We start from the raw sequence: 7,500 nt of genomic DNA, 5'->3' as shown, positions 1-7,500 counted from the left end.
AGCGACACTTAGAATATTTTTGAAGCAGTACAAATCAGTAACCACTGACACTTAGAATATTTTTGAAGCAGTACAAATCAGTAACCAGCGACACTTAGAATATTTTTGAAGCAGTACAAATCAGTAACCACTGACACTTAGAATATTTTTGAAGCAGTACAAATCAGTAACCAGCGACACTTAGAATATTTTTGAAGCAGTACAAATCAGTAACCAGCGACACTTAGAATATTTTTGGAGCAGTACAAATCAGTAACCAGCGACACTTAGAATATTTTTGAAGCAGTACAAATCAGTAACCACTGACACTTAGAATATTTTTGAAGCAGTACAAATCAGTAACCAGCGACACTTAGAATATTTTTGAAGCAGTACAAATCAGTAACCACTGACACTTAGAATATTTTTGAAGCAGTACAAATCAGTAACCGCTGACACTTAGAATATTTTTGAAGCAGTACAAATCAGTAACCAGCGACACTTAGAATATTTTTGAAGCAGTACAAATCAGTAACCACTGACACTTAGAATATTTTTGGAGCATTACAAATCAGTAACCAGCGACACTTAGAATATTTTTGGAGCAGTACAAATCAGTAACCAGCGACACTTAGAATATTTTTGAAGCAGTACAAATCAGTAACCAAGTGCATTTTTGAATTGGTTACTGATTTCTCCGTTGAAGTTGGGGCTGCGGTTGGCTTCAGTTAGTGGTGGGGGCTTAATTTTCGCCGAGGGGAGCGTGTCCCGGTAGTGTCTCCGAGGAAGTGGTACCTATTGAAGGGGGTGTTTCTGAATTTGGGCCCTTTTTGAGTGGCATTGCCGGATGGGTTTTGTGTTGAAGGCTTCCAAATCGGGTAGCTCAGCCGGATTTGACCCGGCGGTTCTACCGACTGTCACGCCTTCGAGGGGGGACTGTTGTCTAAGTTCAGGCCGAATTTGGTGAATTTCCTAAGTCGGGAAGTGGTCCCAACGGGTTTGGGAGTGAACCTAACTGCTCATACCAACTTTGAGGCTTTGGGGCCGGGTAGCACAGTCGGATTTGACCCGGCGGTTCTGCCGAATGCCTGGCCTTCGAGGGGGGCCTGCCCTCTGAGTTCAGGCCGAATTTGGTGATTTTCCTAAGTCGGGAAGTGGTCCAAACGGGGATGGGAGTGAACCTGACAGCTCATACCGACTTTGGGGCTTCGGGGCCGGGTAGCTCACCGGATTTGACCCGGCGATTCTGCCGACTTCCACGCCTTCGAGCGGGGACTCTCCTCTAAGTTCAGGCCGAATTTGGTGAATTTCCTAAGTCGGGAAGTGGTCCAAACGGGGATGGGAGTGAACCTAACTGCTCATACCAACTTTGAGGCTTTGGGGCCGGGTAGCACAGTCGGATTTGACCCGGCGGTTCTGCCGAATGCCTGGCCTTCGAGGGGGGCCTGCCCTCTGAGTTCAGGCCGAATTTGGTGATTTTCCTAAGTCGGGAAGTGGTCCAAACGGGGATGGGAGTGAACCTGACAGCTCATACCGACTTTGGGGCTTCCAAGCCGGGTAGCTCAACCGGATTTGATCCGGCGGTTCTAGCGACTGCCACGGCTTCGAGGGGGGACTGTTGTCTAAGTTCAGGCCGAATTTGGTGAATTTCCCGAGTCGGGAAGTGGTCCAAACGGGGATGGGAGTGAACCTGACAGCTCTTACCGACATTGAGGCTTCGGGGCCGGGTAGCTCAGTCGGATTTGACCCGGCGATTCTGCCGACTTCCACGCCTTCGAGCGGGGACTCTCCTCTAAGTTCAGGCCGAATTTGGTGAATTTCCTAAGTCGGGAAGTGGTCCAAACGGGGATGGGAGTGAACCTGACAGCTCTTACCGACTTTGGGGCTTCCAAGCCGGGTAGCTCAACCGGATTTGATCCGGCGGTTCTAGCGACTGTCACGCCTTCGAGGGGGGACTGTTGTATAAGTTCAGGCCGAATTTGGTGAATTTCCCGAGTCGGGAAGTGGTCCAAACGGGGATGGGAGTGAACCTGACAGCTCTTACCGACTTTGGGGCTTCCAAGCCGGGTAGCTCAACCGGATTTGATCCGGCGGTTCTGCCGACTGTCACGCCTTCGAGGGGGGACTGTTGTATAAGTTCAGGCCGAATTTGGTGAATTTCCCGAGTCGGGAAGTGGTCCAAACGGGGATGGGAGTGAACCTGACAGCTCTTACCGACTTTGAGGCTTCGGGGCCGGGTAGCTCAGCCGGATTTGATCCGGCGGTTCTGCCGACTGTCACGCCTTCGAGGGGGGACTGTCCTCTGAGTTCAGGCCGAATTTGGTGAATTTCCCGAGTCGGGAAGTGGTCCAAACGGGGATGGGAGTGAACCTGACAGCTCATACCGACTTTGAGGCTTCCAAGCCGGGTAGCTCAGCCGGATTTGACCCGGCGATTCTGCCGACTTCCACGCCTTCGAGGGGGGACTGCCCTCTGAGTTCAGGCCGAATTTGGTGCATTTCCCGAGTCGGGAAGTGGTCTCTGTCACAACGGGGGCAAGTGTCTGAAGAGGTAAAGTGAGTAACCAGCACAGCTTAGGGAAGGGTTCCAAAGTTCTCAACAATGTGAATTCGGTTACCAGGAAAGCTTAGGAAAGTTGCCTGACTGTCCCAAACGAATGAACTGCAAAACTTAGGGAACATGCCCGAAGATGCTTAAAAGTGTGAAATCAGTAAGCAGGAAAGCATAGGAAAGTGCCTGAAAGTGCTAAATGAGTAACATGAAAAACGTAGAAAAATGCCCGAAAATGTTTAAAAGTGTGAACTCAGTAACCAGCAAAACTTAGTAAAACGTTGGAAAAGCAGAAATGAGTAACCAGAAAAACTTAGAAAAATGTTTGAAAATGAGAAATGAGTAACCAGAAAAACTTAGAAAAATGTTTGAAAATGAGAAATGAGTAACCAAGAAAACTTAGAAAAATGCCCAAAAAGAAGAAATCAGTAACCAGAAAAACTTAGAAAAATGTTTGAAAATGAGAAATGAGTAACCAGAAAAACTTAGAAAAATGTTTGAAAATGAGAAATGAGTAACCAAGAAAACTTAGAAAAATGCCCAAAAAGAAGAAATCAGTAACCAGAAAAACTTAGAAAAATGTTTGAAAATGAGAAATGAGTAACCAAGAAAACTTAGAAAAATGTTTGAAAATGAGAAATGAGTAACCAAGAAAACTTAGAAAAATGCCCAAAAAGAAAAATGTTTGAAAATGAGAAATCAGTAACCAGAAAAACTTAGAAAAATGTTTGAAAATGAGAAATGAGTAACCAAGAAAACTTAGAAAAATGCCCAAAAAGAAGAAATCAGTAACCAGAAAAACTTAGAAAAATGTTTGAAAATGAGAAATGAGTAACCAAGAAAACTTAGAAAAATGCCCAAAAAGAAGAAATCAGTAACCAGAAAAACTTAGAAAAATGTTTGAAAATGAGAAATGAGTAACCAGAAAAACTTAGAAAAATGTTTGAAAATGAGAAATGAGTAACCAAGAAAACTTAGAAAAATGCCCAAAAAGAAGAAATCAGTAACCAGAAAAACTTAGAAAAATGTTTGAAAATGAGAAATGAGTAACCAAGAAAACTTAGAAAAATGCCCGAAAAGAAGAAATCAGTAACCAGAAAAACTTAGAAAAATTTTCGGCCAAGTGTGAAAAATATTCTAAGTGTCAGCGGAGGAAAATGCCGAAGCATCGGGAAAGATTCAAAAACTCATGCCGAACATGAGTTCCGAAGTGCCGGAGGAACTGGGCGAATTGAGCCCGGCGGTTGGCCAGATGTCGTTTTGAGTCTGCAGCCCGAAAACTTTAACTTTGTCTGCCGCGGAAGTCTGGACCGGGAAAAATCCAAACGGTTTTGCCGGGTTCGAGTTCCAGAGCGAAGCAGTCGAATTTGAAATTCAGACCCATTCAGTGCCACTTGACATTGTGACACAGTGAGGTTGGCGGGGTACCCGGAGATTTCTGGGAACACGATTTTTAGAACAAAATGGCGGCGCGGGACCACTTTGAAAGGCATCCGAAAAACGGTTCCGCGGGCAGAGCACTTGAATGACAGGCCTGTGTGCATGCCCAAGAGCTCTCGGAAGTCTAATTTTTGACACTTTGTCAAATTTTCGACAGACTTACCCAACTCTTGCTGCCTGTTCTAAGAATCAGTCAGAGGCCTGTGCGGCGGTCTCTTGACACTTTGGAGGGCGGGCAAACCCCACGTTGACTCCGGCCGTCCCTCCAAAAGGCACTTGCTATTGGGGGAAAGGATTGCAAGTAGCCTGGTTCCCGTGGGAGCGGCCAGGAAGGGTGCAGGCTGGCCCTTGCCTGAGCATTCCCAAAACCCTCTTCCGCTGAGAGCAGACCTCGCACGCCGCACTACCGGCTCTGGGAGTGGTTGGCCGCTATTGTACATAGTCCGGTCCTTCCTCTGCCACCCGGCAAGTGCGATGGCTCTGCCGCCCTGCGGTGCTCGTCACCCAGGTTTGGGGAACACGATACTTAGAACATGTTGGCGGCTCGGGACCTGCAGGCGAAAGGGGCCCCGTGGTGCTGAGCACATCGACCTCGGGTCTCAGTGCAAGCCGGAGAGTTCGCGGAAGTCTTAAAAGATTTTGACATCTGCTCAAATCTTTGACAGGCTTGCCTGACTCTTTCCGTCCGTTCTAAGAATCAGTCGGAGGCCGGGGCGGGGACGGTCTCTTGACACACGGAGGGTTGGCTTCCCTCCTCAGGTGTTTGTGTCGAAAATGAAGGCGAGAGATGCAAGCGTCCTGGTTCCCCTGGGTGCTGCCAGCAAGGGTGCAGGCTGACCCTTGCCTGAGCACTCCCAAAAGCCTCTTAAGCTGAGAGCAGGCGCCGCACTACCGGCTCTGGGAGTCGTTGGCCGCTATTGTACATAGTCCGGTCCTTCCTCTGCCACCCGGCAAGTGCGATGGCTCTGCCTCCCTGCGGTGCTCGTCACCCAGGTTTGGGGAACACGATACTTAGAACATGTTGGCGGCTCGGGACCTGCAGGCGAAGGGGGCCCCGTGGTGCTGAGCACATCGACCTCGCGTCTCAGTGCAAGCCGGAGAGTTCGCGGAAGTCTTAACAGGCTTGCCTGACTCTTTCCGTCCGTTCTAAGAATCAGTCGGAGGCCGGGGCGGGGACGGTCTCTTGACACACGGAGGGTTGGCTTCCCTCCTCAGGCGTTTGTGTCGAAAATGAAGGCGAGAGATGCAAGCGTCCTGGTTCCCCTGGGTGCTGCCAGCAAGGGTGCAGGCTGACCCTTGCCTGAGCACTCCCAAAAGCCTCTTAGGCTGAGAGCAGGCGCCGCACTACCGGCTCTGGGAGTCGTTGGCCGCTATTGTACATAGTCCGGTCCTTCCTCTGCCACCCGGCAAGTGCGATGGCTCTGCCTCCCTGCGGTGCCCGTCACCCAGGTTTGGAGAACACGATACTTAGAACATGTTGGCGGCTCGGGACCTGCAGGCGAAAGGGGCCCCGTGGTGCTGAGCACATCGACCTCGCGTCTCAGTGCAAGCCGGAGAGTTCGCGGAAGTCTTAACAGGCTTGCCTGACTCTTTCCGTCCGTTCTAAGAATCAGTCGGAGGCCGGGGCGGGGACGGTCTCTTGACACACGGAGGGTTGGCTTCCCTCCTCAGGCGTTTGTGTCGAAAATGAAGGCGAGAGATGCAAGCGTCCTGGTTCCCCTGGGTGCTGCCAGCAAGGGTGCAGGCTGACCCTTGCCTGAGCACTCCCAGAAGCCTCTTAGGCTGAGAGCAGACGCCGCACTACCGGCTCTGGGAGTCGTTGGCCGCTATTGTACATAGTCCGGTCCTTCCTCTGCCACCCGGCAAGTGCGATGGCTCTGCCTCCCTGCGGTGCCCGTCACCCAGGTTTGGAGAACACGATACTAAGAACATGTTGGCGGCTCGGGACCTGCAGGCGAAAGGGGCCCCGTGGTGCTTAGCACATCGACCTCGCGTCTCAGTGCAAGCCGGAGAGTTCGCGGAAGTCTAAAGCTTTTGACATTCGCTCAAAGCTTTGACAGGCTTGCCCGACTCTTTCCGTCCGTTCTAAGAATCAGTCAGAGGCTGGTGGGGAGGTCTCTTGACGCAAGGGGAGGGGTGGCGTCCCTCCTCAGGCGCTTGTGTCGAAAATGAAGGCGAGAGATGCAAGCGTCCTGGTTCCCCTGGGTGCTGCCAGCAAGGGTGCAGGCTGACCCTTGCCTGAGCACTCCCAGAAGCCTCTTAGGCTGAGAGCAGACGCCGCACAACCGGCTCTGGGAGTCGTTGGCCGCTATTGTACATAGTCCGGTCCTTCCTCTGCCACCCGGCAAGTGCGATGGCTCTGCCTCCCTGCGGTGCCCGTCACCCAGGATTGGAGAACACGATACTAAGAACATGTTGGCGGCTCGGGACCTGCAGGCGAAAGGGGCCCCGTGGTGCTTAGCACATCGACCTCGCGTCTCAGTGCAAGCCGGAGAGTTCGCGGAAGTCTAAAGCTTTTGACATTCGCTCAAAGCTTTGACAGGCTTGCCCGACTCTTTCCGTCCGTTCTAAGAATCAGTCAGAGGCCGGTGGGGAGGTCTCTTGACGCAAAGGGGAGGGGTGGCGTCCCTCCTCAGGCGCTTGTGTCGAAAAATGAAGGCGAGAGACGCGAGCGGCCTGGTTGCTTTGGGTGCTGCCAGGAAGGATGTGGTCTGACCCTTGCCTGAGCACATCCAAAAGCATGTGATGTTGAGAGCAGACCTCGAGCCCCGCACAACCGGCTCTGGGAGTCGTTGGCCGCTATTGTACATAGTCCGGTCCTTCCTCTGCCACCCGGCAAGTGCGATGGCTCTGTCGCCCTGTGGTGCCCGTCACCCAGGTTTGGGGAACACGATACTAAGAACATGTTGGCGGCTCGGGACCTGCAGGCGAAAGGGGCCCCGTGGTGCTGAGCACATCGACCTCGGGTCTCAGTGCAAGCCAGAGAGTTCGCGGAAGTCTAAAGCTTTTGACATACGCTCAAATCTTTGACAGGCTTGCCCGACTCTTTCCGTCCGTTCTAAGAATCAGTCAGAGGCCGGTGGGGAGGTCTCTTGACGCAAGGGGAGGGGTGGCGTCCCTCCTCAGGCGCTTGTGTCGAAAAATGAAGGCGAGAGACACGAGCGGCCTGGTTGCTTTGGGTGCTGCCAGGAAGGATGTGGTCTGACCCTTGCCTGAGCACTCACAGAAGCATGTGACGTTGAGAGCAGACCTCGAGCCCCGCACGACCGGCTCTGGGAGTGGTTGGCCGCTATGGTACATAGTCCGGTCCTTCCTCTGCCACCCGGCAAGTGCGATGGCTCTGCCGCCCTGTGGTGCCCGTCACCCAGGTTTGGGGAACACGATACTAAGAACATGTTGGCGGCTCGGGACCTGCAGGCGAAAGGGGCCCCGGGGTGCTTAGCACATCGACCTCGTGTCTCAGTGCAAGCCGGAGGGTTCGCGGCAGTCTAAAGCTTTTGACATTCGCTCAAAGCTTTGACAGGCTTGCCC

This window comes from Hemiscyllium ocellatum, unplaced genomic scaffold (assembly GCF_020745735.1).
Source record: "Hemiscyllium ocellatum isolate sHemOce1 unplaced genomic scaffold, sHemOce1.pat.X.cur. scaffold_1687_pat_ctg1, whole genome shotgun sequence".
NCBI classification, from domain to species: Eukaryota; Metazoa; Chordata; class Chondrichthyes; order Orectolobiformes; family Hemiscylliidae; genus Hemiscyllium; species Hemiscyllium ocellatum.
The sequence above is the reverse complement of the archived record's forward strand: the minus strand, read 5'-3'. Positions refer to the sequence as shown.